This window comes from Emydura macquarii, unplaced genomic scaffold, assembly GCF_026122565.2.
Source record: "Emydura macquarii macquarii isolate MOO-44397 ecotype Brisbane River unplaced genomic scaffold, CSIRO-AGI_Emac_v2 contig_2676, whole genome shotgun sequence".
NCBI lineage: Eukaryota > Metazoa > Chordata > Testudines > Chelidae > Emydura > Emydura macquarii.
The window spans coordinates 3,494,346-3,507,657 of NW_027132813.1; positions in this window are offsets into that span (position 1 = coordinate 3,494,346).

Below are 13,312 nucleotides of genomic sequence, written 5' to 3' on the forward strand. Positions count from 1 at the left end.
TTTTGTTGCAAATCTTGTCTTACTTTTCTGTATGGAGAGAGGTGGAGGGGGCTGAAATTTATTTAGGCAGCTCAGTTGCAGTGTCTTTTTTTCAATGGGAGTATTTTTAATCTTCATGAGTGGCTTCCTCATGAGGGAGCTCAAATATCTAAGTTTATTATCCATGCATGTCATTGACTGACTTATTCCTTGCCTATCTACAACAGTAATCTGATCTTCAAAGTTGAACAGTGTGGTTTTGTTTCTCTCAAACTATTGCATGAAAAAACTCAAGCTTCTTTCATCCTACTTCAGCTCTTGCAATCAAATATGGACAATACCAGATTTCTTATTATAACTTGATTTCAACATGCATGTCAATCTGAAAAATCTTCATGGCTATAAAAATCAATCAATTGCAGTATTGTCAGTCCTTCTATTCACTTCCTTTTATTAGTTCACCATCATGATACCCATAAAACTTTGGCAGCCAGACTCATAATCAGGTTTAGTAGGACATTGTAGGGAGAAAAATGGTGAAAATTGCCAAATAGTCTGCAATTATTTGTAACAAACATCTAACCTCCCTGTTGCAAGTAAGGGCCCAGCTAGGGAAATGTATTCTGGGGATGAATGCATGGCTTCACACAGATAGTTGGATGTATTCATGTCAGCAGGGCCTGATGGAATTCACCCTATAGTACTTAAGGAACTAGCTCAAGCAATCTTGGAACCATCAGCAATTATCAAGATTAAGATTTTGTCATAGTTATTTAGTAAAAGTCAGGGAGAGATCATGAGCAATAAACAAAAATTCAGGGAAGACATGACCTCTCCCTGACTTTTACAAAAAATAACTATCTATGACAAAATGGGGCTGACTGGAGGGGGATGAGAGCAGCGGGGCAGGGCTGTCACCCTTGTGGCTGACAGCTCTTGCCCTGCACGGCTCCCCCATCCCCACCAGCTGAAGTAGAAAATGTAACAGAGGTTGCAGGAAGTTACTGATTCCTTGAGAAATCTTGGAGGTTATGTGAGATCACACAGGACTGGAGAAGGGCAAACATAGTCTCTATCTTTAAAAGGGGAACAAAGAGGACCTGAGGAACTATAGACCAGTCAGCCTAACTTTGATATCTGAAAGATACTGGAACAATTTTATTAAACAATCAATTCGTAAGCACCTAGAGGATAATAGGGTTATAAGTAATAGCCAGCATGGATTTGTCCAGAACAAATCATGGCAAACCAACCTTAATCTCCTCCTTTCACAGAGTTACTGGCCTAGTGGATAGCAGGGAAGCTGTAGATGTGATGTATCTTGATTTTTGGTAAGGATTTTGAAACAGTGCCAAATGATATTCTCACAAGCAATTAGGGAAATGTTGACTAGATGCAGTTACTATAAATTGGGTGCAAAACTGGTTGAAAGACCGTACTAAAAGTTTTTTATGGTTTGCTGTCAAACTGTGGGGACATATCCAGTGGGATCCTGCAGGATCCCAGGATCAGTCCTGCGTTCAGTACTATTGAATACTTTCATTCATGACTTGGATAATGGAGTGTGGAATATGCTTTAGAAAATTTGCAGAAGAAACCAAGCTGGGAGAGGTTACAAGCACTCTGGAGGACAGGATTAGAATTCAAAACGACCTTGACAAATTGGAGAATTGGTCTGAAACCAACAGATGAAATTCAATAAAGATAAGTGCAAAGTACTACACTTAGGAAGAAAAAAATCAAATGTGCAAATACAAAATGGGGAATAATTGGCTAGGCAACAATAGTACAGAAAAGGATCTGGGGGTTACAGTGGATCACAAATTGAGTAAGAGACAACAATGTGATGCAGTTGCAAAAAAAAGCTGTTAATGTATTAACAGCAGTGTTGTATATAAGATATGGAAGGTAATTGTCCCACTCTACTCAGCACTGGTGAGGCCTCAGCTGGAGTATTGTGTCCAGTTCTGGGCACCACACTTTAAGAAGGATGTTGACAAATTGGAGATAGTCTAGAGGAAAGTAACAAAAATAATAAAAGATTTAGAAAACCTGACCTATGAGGGAAGACTAAACAAAACTGGACATGTTTAGTCTTGTGATAAGAAGACTGAGGGGGGACCTCATTGTAATCTTCAAATACGTTAAGGTCTGTTATAAGGAGGATGGTAATTAATTGTTCTCTCTGTCCATTGCACGTAGGACAAGAAGAAAGCAGCTTAATTTGCAGCAAAGAAGATTTAGGTTAGATATTAGGAAAAAAATTTCTAACTATAAGAATAATTAAGCTCTGGAATAGGCTTCCAAGGGAAGTTGAAAATCCCTATCATTGGAGGTTTTTAAGAACAAGTTAGACAAACACCTGTCAGGAATGGTCTAGGTATACTTAGTTCTCCTTCAGCACAGATGACTGGACTAAATGATCTCTCAATTTCCCTTCCAGTCCTACATTTATATTATTCTATTACTGAGGAGTCTTGTGTAATTAGTTTCCTAAGAAATGGTTATTTTCTGTTTTGTTTCTAATAAATGGTATTACTGTAGTAAATATATATAAATCTGCAAAAATTTATTAAATTCCACTGAGATTTTAATCTGCAATGCTGCATAACTAATCATCTTATTAACCTTATTTTACCAACATTAAAAGACTTGTCCAGTGCCAAAATGTCTGAGTGTTTTGTGCAGATTTTGTCTGCCCACAGCATTTCTTGCTATAGTAATAACTCCCATTCACCCATTCTCCTCATAGAAGCATATGCAACAGATTAATTCCTGCAGGGGAAAGGGAGACAAAGTTTTTCCTCTTTACTGTTTCAGATTAATTAAATCACTTTGAAGTGGCCTCCTGCGGATGGCCACCTATCCTGGGAAGAAGAAGACGACCCCGCAGCTCCCCCAGACAAACACCACCATCACCAAGTTTTCATAATCTCCTATTCCTTTGTCCCAAATCCTGCAGCAACATCTTGTGGGGCTGGTCCTGGTCTTATTTGAAAAAAGAGTAAGCTGCAGTGTAATGGGGTATGGTGTTTTACACCCTGATAATTTGTCATGATTTTGGAGATATAGTGAGATGAAGCAGCATCAAATTGTCATGATACAGCACAAGTTGTGATACAAACATCAAGCTGCTGTGGCAAAATGAAGGTAAAGGGTGTTGAGGATGCGTAGCATCTTGCAGGATAGAATCCTATAATCAAGGGTGGCAATCAGAGGGAGCAGGCTGCGTGTTAAGAAAACCAGACCTGATAAAGACTCTCCCCCAAAGTTCTCTGTTTCCCTGAGAAATGTCATCCACAGGAATTTATTGGGAAAAAAGGGAGTTGATACTATAAGCAGGAGGGATATTAAGAGGGTTTGAGGGGACTTAGATTTCAACATTCATTGTGTCACACTGCTTCTTTCAATTATATGCCAAGATCAGATGCAGCGGTAGCTAGAAAACTTAGTTCACTGATTGATCTGACTATAGGGAAGCAACTTGGCATAGAACTGGCTAACATGCTGACAAATTGGGAGACCAGAAAGAATCTATCAGAACCATTGCTTCAGTTAAAGACTAGGCTTTTGCCACCATTATGAAGATCAAAGATGCCTGGAAATTATACTGTAGTTGACTGGGACCAAGTTTGCAGGGCGCTGAATTAATTTGACTCCCATTGACTTTGGAAGAAGTTAGGGAGACTCTATAAATTGCAGTATATTCAATTGTGCCCCCTAGATCTGTTTGGCTGGGACTCTCCATAGAGGTTTCTGCCCTTCTGCCTAGAAGGTTGTCAGCTGCTTCTTTAGCACCATCTCCCACACATTCTCCATATCTTGCAGAGACCTATCTGTGCCAGGGAAGGGAACAAAGACTGGGCAGGTTGTGAGGAGGGACATGTAAATCATTTATCTTCCTTCTGTGTGACTACACAGCCCTCCCAAATTCTACAGGGAATCCTTGATTATACAGTTTCAAGGTAGCCACAACGCAAGGTATGTGGCTGGGGAGAGGCCTGCCAGAGCCAGGGCAGAGGCCCAGGACATCTGCATGGATAGCACTAGCCTGCAAATATCTGGGGATCTGCCAGGTTTGGGGGTATTCTGGGGCTTTTTCTGTGTATGCGAAGTCCTACCCTACACAGGATGATGTAACGGGATTCTCTGTACAGGAATCTTCACTGAGATTTCCTCCTTCAGGATCCACTTCCATCTAAGGGGATGATTAGGGCCATGATCAGGTCTCATGTATATATCACATTAGCAACAAGGGTTATGAAAACTAGTGGTTAGCAAACTGTCAGCTACATCCAACAGAGATTTCACAATTTGTTTCCTTTGCGTGTCAGTCTTTTCTGTTGCCAAAAAAGAAAATAAGCTACGCAAGGTATTTCATCTGTTTCAAGTGTCTCATCCAGCATGGGATATCAATGAATTTGGTCATGAAGATGGCACTGCTATTGGAATTGAAAATGAAATGTTTTCCCTAAAATTAATTTGGCACAAAGGCTTCCGTAAAGGTTATAGGTCCAGTCTGCAAACTGTTCTTGTGAGTAGCCTTTTCTTACATACGGGGTGTCATTGACTTCAGTGGGATACTTACAACAATAAAAACTCCTCATCTGAATGATATTTTGAAGGATCTTTCTTTGTCTTTTTTTCTGACTTTTTCAACCCAGTACAATCAAAATTAGTAAAAGGTGGGTCTGTGTGTCTATAATTCACCAACCTTTGTGATGCAATTTAAATAAGAGAGAAGGGTTGCAAGATTTTACCCAAATGAGAGGTGCATTGGCACCATACCAAGAGCCTGAGGGCTGCACTCATCTTTCATAAAAGGGAATCGATTGCAGGCAGCATCCCGTAACTGAATAGGGAAGCGTGTCCTGCAGATCCTACAGACCTCAGCATGCATTGCTTCATCTTGCTCCAAAGAGAGTTCTAAACTGAGAATTGCAGGCTAGGTCCTATAATTTTGCCTTGCTGCCATTATTTGTTATATTTATGGGTAGCCTTGGGCTGTGTTGTAGAGCTTTCTGGGATTCAGTAGTTCATGGAGCACACATCACCCACCCTGCAATAGAGAAAATATCTCACTAATCAGCAATGTGAAAACACCAATCTCATTAAGCAGAAACTAGACAGGCAGAGTTACTGTGTTTTATGTTATTTCAGTTTGTGCCTGTATAAACAGATGACAATGAAACTTTCACTTTGACTGAAGGAGCTGATAACTGACCCAGAGGTGTAAAAACATTTAACAAATGAGTAATGTCTACGTCAGCTCAATAGAAAAACTAAGGCTATGTTTATACTACAGCCTATGTCGCAAAACTTAGGTTGCTTAGGGGTGTGACTATCCTGCGCCCCCCCTCCCCCAAGTGCCATAAATTACACTGACTTAAGTGCTCGAGTGCACAGCACTATGTCGGTGGGAGAGCTTCTCCTGCTGACATAACTTATGCTGCTCACGGAGGTGACTTTTGTATGCCAACAGGAGAGCTTGCTCCCATTGGCATAGAGTGTCTTCACCAGCCATGCTGCACAGACATGGCCTAAGTCACGTACCTTTCACCTGTTGCACTGTCTAGCTCAAGTATAGCAACCTTTTCTTTGTAATATAAGCCTACTTTAGGCTATGTCTACACTTAAAATGCTACAGCACTGCAGCTACGCTGCTGTAGTCTGTCAGTGTAGACACTCACTACAACAATGGGAAGTGTTCTCCCATCACTGTAGTTAATCCACCTTCCGAAGAGATGGAAGAATTCTTCCATCGACCTAGCACTGTCTACACTAGGGATTTTTTCACATCCCTGACAGAGCTAGCTATGCCTATGTAAGTTTTCAGTGTAGGCCAGCCCTTAGATGTATACTCATTTCCTTGCTAGTTTCTTGCAGACACACAGGGCCGGATTGCTACACTAATTTACAATAGCTGATGATCTGGCCCTCAAATTTCAGAGAAACACAGTACTTCCACCTAATGATGGGAAAGATTTTAGCTACACAATTATAAATTAATTAATACATAATTTATTAATTCTCTACAGCAGTGGTTCTCGACTGGCAGTATGTGTACCCCTAGGGGTACTCTGACGTCTTACAGGGGAATTCATCTAGATATTTGCCTAGTTTTACAACAGGCTACATAAAAAGCATTAGCGAAAATTTCATACAGACAGTGACTTGTTTATACTGCTCTATATACTATACACTGAAATGTAAGTATAATATTTATATTCCAATTGATTTATAATTATATGGAAAAAATGAGAAAGTAAGCAATTTTTCAGTTAGTGTGCTATGACACATGTATTTTTATGTCCGATTTTGTAAGCAAGTAGTTTTTAAGTGTGGTAAAACTTGGGGTCCACAAGACAAACCAGACTCCTGAAAGGGATACCATAGTCTGGAAGGGTTGAAACCCACTGTATAGTGAGTGGTAATCTCTTTACAAGCCTGTTAGGAGGGGCTCAGATACTTTGGTGATAGGCAACCTTCTTAGTACCGCGACATATCAAATTATTTTGCCCTCCTTTTCAAGATTGACCATTAGCAGGGCATGCAAGAGTGCTGGCATTGGAATCCACTTGGAGAACAGTATGTAAAGCTTAACACTGGAATATCCATTTTCACAGTAATGTGTGAAAGGCTGGCAGGAGGGATATTGCTGGAACACACTGGTAAGGCAGAGTGGGAAGCCTGGCACATAAGTTTGTTGACAGGACAGTGTAGGAGAGATGACACTAAAGCCCATTGTCTAAACTGTGGGAAAGTGGATACTGAAGCTCATAGGCAGAGCAATGTGGGAAAACTGGCATTGAAGTCAAGTAGCTGGACCTTGTGAAAGGAATGGCATTGAAACCCATTGGTAGGGCTGTGTAGGAGTTGCTACTGTAATCCTTTAGCAGAACATGTGTAGCAAATTAAAGCACATCTGATGAATAGATAAATATTGCCACCAATATTCCTTGACCAAAAAGTTTCTTTTCTATTTGGAGTGGATCAGTGAATCTGTCTTTCCTCAGTTTTATCTAAATGAAAACTCACATCTGGCTCTGGCTAGAGACCCCGTTTATGTTTCCATTCAAATTATAACCTCATCTTGAATTTGCCCACTGAATGGAAAACACCTGTTAATAAGTTAAGTGTGGTTAAGAGACTGTTATCTTGGAAGTGTTTTGTGACATTTAGCCAAAAATCTTTCAGATCCAAGCTTTCTGGTGTGATCATGGCATAGATAGATTAGATTTAAAAACAATCCATTCCTGCATACAAAACAGGATCTAATACTTTCATGTAGTAACATAGTCAAAGTTCTTCCAAGCTAATGGCACATCAGGGTGATGAGATCAGTTTCATAGCCAACAGAATGCCAGGGAGTGATGTGGCCAGCAACACATCCGACTGCCTTTGACTGTCCTAACCTAAGGGTCAGACAACCATTGTGCAATTAGGTGAAAAGGGTGATATCAAGCAAGATTCAAACCCATAACCATCAAAAGTGTAGCTAAGGTCCTTAACCACTCAGTCATCACACCTCATACTTCTATGTCCCTAGTACACTACATAGTAGTGTAGAAAGCGAGACAATAAAAAACATTAGAATATGTACTACATATGGTACAGACTGTCATTGGTAGTGAGATGGTAGGTGAGACCTAACGGGTCTTTTCCATTTGTGACTTCTGTTCTTCCAAGCAGTTTTTTCACAATGGTTCAGTTTGCTAATCAGAGCCCTTGTGTAGGGATAAAGAATAGCTCCTGGCATGATCCTTAAAATATGCTAAAGGATACAACAGCAACATGCCTCTCTGAGGTAGTCATTGGATTGAATTATTAAATCACTTCTACCCAGTAGAGTGAATAGCAAATAACTCCAGATTATATGATGTCCAGTCTATTTCACCACCTCCCTTTCAAAGAATATACTGTACCATACAGCTAATGAGAGCATTTAAGTGTTTGAATAACAACGGAAAGAATGATTCGGAGAGTCAGTTCCTGCTGAGCTAACACAATGTATATCCAGCTCTCTGCCTTTTTTGATAAGTTTCTTTACACCATTTATTCCTATTTTTGAAACAGAGTGGATAGGCGAATAGGAGAATGCTGCACACCTGACCCAGTTTGTTTGTTTTCATTCTGAGATGCACAGAAAGACATTATGGGGTTCTTTTTTTTCCTGCTACAGCAAGGAGCTGTGGAATCTCCCCTCCTCTCAATGCATTTATATTTCTTAAATTAAATCTGTCCAAATGTGATCTCTGTGTGAAGGCAGGTTCAAATGAGAGTGAAAGCTTGGAAAGTCCAAGACACGGGGTCAGACCCACCAGCTATGATATATATTGTCTTTGGACACAGGAGGCTACTTAACATTCCCCAGGCAACAAATCGGAGAACACAAATACTCTTGGAAGTGCTGTTAAAAGTCACTAGCACTGAAAGGTAAAATCCAATTCAGAATATTTGCATAAACCTCGTAGTAATCCGTAAAGTGCAAAATAACAAGCTCACGTTCACATAGTGGAAATAATAAGGTCCCAGTATTATTGTTCTTATTTGGGTGGATCTGGGACTGGGGCACACATGTCACTCCCATGGAGCTCTGAAAAACTCCCATTCCCCACATTCTCTACAGCCAATCTTGCAACCTCTAGTTTTCCAGTTTAGTCTGCTACTTCCATAGTGATCCCAACGCTTGCTGAATCAAGTGGGGAGCTGATAGAACTACGGTTCTAGGACAGAGCATTAGCACTTAGGCTGGCTGTCCCTTATTCCATTTAACATTCTCTCTTAGGCTACGGCTACGTCAGATCGATTTCTCTGGATCGACTGAGTGGTCAGTGCAGACCCGCTCAGTCGATCCAGAAATCGATGTACTAAGACCAGCTACAAAAGTAGCGTAGCGCTGCGTCGACGGGAACACTGTTCCCGTCAGCACAGTGCAGTGCAGACGGAGCGCAAAAAAGAAGCTCAGCAGTTGACTGAAGTTACGCAAGTTTTTTGCGTACTTTGCGTAACTCCCATCGACTGCCACCAAATCTCAGGTAAGTGTAGACCGGGCCTTAGTATTTTGCACAGGGTGAAACACTTAAGGCCTGTGCAACACTTACGTCCTACTTAAGCCTCAAGAGGGACTTAAATAATGCATAGCTCGTGTTCACCTTCTGCACAGGACAGGAGTGAATTTCACCCTGGAAGAAATTGCAGGTTAGTTCTTTGTGACAGGGTCTTTACTTTTTTGGTGGTGAAGCACCACACAAACCTTTGGGTCTGTAGAAATATATACATAAAAAAGAATAAAGGTTGCAAAAGAATAAAGCTATGAGGAATCCCCCCTTACCCGCCCATTTAGTTGATCGTCTGCATGCTTTGCTAATGGTTAGAGTACGCTTTTTATTCAGAAATGTTCCTGTTTGAGTGTCTGCTCCATAACGTGCTTGAAGATGATTAATAGAACATTGTGTCAGATTCTTTGCTGTGTACAGTACATTGTTTTTCCTCCCCAACCTACTATGCAATAGCTCAGAATGCCATTAAAGACAGCGGCTGTGCTATCACAGTTCAAGGCTCTCCACTGCACTTGCTGAGGCAGGGCCATGCCTGCCTTCTCCAAAAATAATGCCCCAGAATAGAACAGAAAGACAAGCGGAAAACAACAGGCGTTTCAATGTGAAAAAAACAAACCAGAAACTCAATGACCCATGTTTTTCAGAAGTCTCCTCTCCTGTTAGATTGCTCCACACTAGAACCTGCTTAATCCCTGAGGATGAAATTCACCCTGTGCAGAGAGCCAGCATGAGTGCTATGTACCACTTAAGTCATGAGGGACTTCAGTGGTGCATAGACCTCCTGCTAGTCCTCTTCACCAGGGTGAATTTCACCCTTAATCCAAAGCCAATTCAGCACATCCCACTACCACTTTCAGTCAGGCCGTGTCACTGTCATCATATCCACATCAATAATGCATCGGGCTGAATGCTTCCCTTGTTTTCTTATGCAGAAATCTCATTTCATAACAAAAAGACATTCCAGGCAGCACATTCCTTGGGTATTATTTCACTTTCCAAGTCGTCAGAGTCACTCAGTCTCTCCTTACAGCTTCAGCCCAAGGCCCTTGGTAATCCCCCCAAAATTGCTGTGCCTTGTGTCTTATTACTTAAATATTACTTTCTACATGCTATGTTGGAAAAGGAGTTATTTTCATGGAGACTTGTTATCAAAATGTTCACCAGGTCCCTGGTAACTTTCTTGTACAGCAGAATACTGTTCTCATTTTTCTGTGGTCTCTTATCCTGAAAACCTTTGCACGTGCCCAGGGATAGGTATCTTTAAAAAATACACAAACAAATAAAAACGAGAGTCCTGTAGCACTTTAAAGACTAACAAATTTAATTTTTGCAGACATAAGCTTTCATGGGCTGTAACCCACTTCATCAGCTTATGTCTTACGTCTGCAGAAATTAAATTTGTTAGTCTTTAAAGTGCTACAGGACTCTCGTTGTTTTTGCTATATACAGACTAACACGGCTACCTCTCTAAAACAAACAAATAAATAAATTATTATTATGCTGAGCAGATCAGAAGATACACAGTTCCCCTGGTTTCTTTATTTAGGGCAGATACACTGGAAATGGCTCTAAACATGGTTAGATTCCAACACACAAATGAGAAGGCTTTCAGTGTCACCAGTGGTAAAAGCAGAGTGAAACAGGAGTGGAAGCTCTTATTGCACCAGCCAAGGCGACGGGGAAGCTGTGGGAGTTCCCCTTTGCTTTTAGCAGAATGAGAGAAGCTGTGCTCCTTCCTTATTCCCCTCTTACTTTTACTTCTGCGTACCACAGAAAACAGGTGCGAGGGCCCAGGTGATGGTGGTGGAGGATTAGTTATGGCACAGAACAGTGAAGGGATGCCCTTGATACCTGGATCCAGAAAGAGACATTTAAAGAGATACACCTTGCAAGGTTATTTTGGAGTCAAGCTGGGCCTGAGCTTCAAAGTCTGATTCCTGGTTGAACTTTCCCAAAATTCAGGTGTTTTCAGAGCTGGGGGGTTGGTGCAGACTGCTCTCTACTTTCAAACTTCTTAACCTGCATCGTCATGGAAAGTTCATGAAAGTGCATTGAGAGCAAGCGATCACTCACAGTAAAAATGCAGAAAAACAAGTAATGAATTTAATGGCCATAAGCATTTCATTGTTTAAAACCCTTTATAACTCATTTGGTTTTGAAAGCCAGGGACAAATGTCAGTAAAGAGTTTTTATTTAGTGTGGTCAACTTTAACCATTATTAGTTTGCACAGGGTGTATACACATACCGACATCATAAACACACCACACACAATATTCCAAATCCTGCAGAAATCTTTCCATGGGGAAGCATGGGGAAGCAAATGAAAAGTTATCATATAAGAAATTCTTTAAAGCCCTTGTCCGATTTGGCCCCAAAATGTCTGTAGGAGGCATAAAGCCAGAAATTGATTGAGTGCAATACTTTGCATTTACATAGCACCTTTCATCCAAGGGTCTCAAATTGCTTTACAGACATTATTTAATCATCACTACATCTCTGTGAGATAGACAAGTATTTTCAGAGGTGGGGAAAATGAGATCCTAAGATGTTTAGTGACTTATCTAAGACCACAAAGAAAATCAGTGGCAGAGCCAGGAATAGAACCAAGGAATTTTGACTTCCAGTACTCCTTCCTACCAAAACCATTCATATCAACCATATTTGACTATACATTATCATAAATCCAGCTGGTATATGGTATTTTTTTAGATGTATTGTTTTAGTTCTTGAATACTGTGGGTCATATTACAGACCAGGATTAGATCGTACGGGGTCTAATCTTTTCACGCAGGCAGGCCCAAACTGTTATAACACACTTGGTCCACAAATAAATCACAGGACAATTCTTTAACATGGTTCCATATTGTAGACAAGCCCTTAGAAATGGTTGTGTGGCCATATATCTTATGTATCGCAAGCAGTAGGTGTAATCTTTTAAATATATGTAACTATTGTAATGCGTGCTTGAAATATCTCTCTAATATATATAGAGAGGGAGACAAACTGCAGTGTAGAAGGGTGGTTTTATTTTAAATCATTGGTCTGGGGCTCAGGAAGCTGGATTCAATTCATGGCTAGGCCGTAGATTTTGTGTGTGATCTTAAACAAGTCTCTCTGTGTACCTGAGTTTCCTATCTGTAGAATGAAAATACTAATTTCCTATGTGGGTGCTGCGAGGATAAATACCTTAAAATTTGTGGGATGCTGAGATATGATGGTAATGGGGGCCTACAAGTGGATAGATAGTTCTATGGGAAACATATGGTATAAAAATAAATAATGAGAACTACTTCGCTATGAGAATTTGGAGAGCTCTGCAAGCAAGAAAGGCTCTGGCCATTTTAGCCAAGAAAACCTTACTGGACAACCAGTTCTTGTAAAAAAGATGCTTATACAGTTTCCCCACCCAGAGTAGGCTGGGCCAAAGTATTTGCAGTTAGTTGGTAGAAAACATGTTACTTGACATAATCAGGCACTGATGTCAGGGCTCAGCGGCTAATGCTGATCTTGCCAGCATTTCTAGTTAGTGTGTTTGTACTGCAGATATGCTGATATGAAGCAAACTTAAGTCAATGTTTAACTTTACTGTTAAAAGCAAGGAAAATAGGAGGGGGGAAGAGGGATTTGGTTGGTGGCTCAAAGGGGGCTTGATAGCCAAAGACTACTGTCCTTGCAAAATTGATAAATAACAGACAGTCCAAATTTTTGTAAGAGATCCAAGGTTTCCTGTGGGATTCCTTTAGATAAGAATTTGAAGGGCGCTGGTCATTTCTGAAGGTACATTCCCCTCTCAAGGTCCAGCATACGAAAGGAAACAAAGCTCTTTTTTTAAAAAACAAAAAACCAAACTATTTGTCCCTTCCTCTTAGAGGAATGGACTGTTTATCATTTCTCCACAGAAGCCTGTCGCCTATGGAATAATTAGAGAAAACTGTGGTGGGGGGTGAAAACATAAGAAGCAGCAGAACTTTAAAAACACACACACAAACAAACAAAAATCCTCAAACAAATTTTAAAAAAAACATACTGCCCCTTAAGCATCATGTCTTAAATATGCAGTACTGCCTGAAAGAAGTGAGACACATAATATTTATATTTCTAATTCTAAATACTTGCTTAGTCCATCCCTGTAAAATATTTTCCCTTTATGATGTCATATCCCTTCACTTGTACAGTATGTTACTTTGATGGAGAACTATGAGCCAATCAAGATACTGAACTCATCACCTTACGGAAGGTGCTCAGAGTCTAGCAACCTCAGTTCCGATGA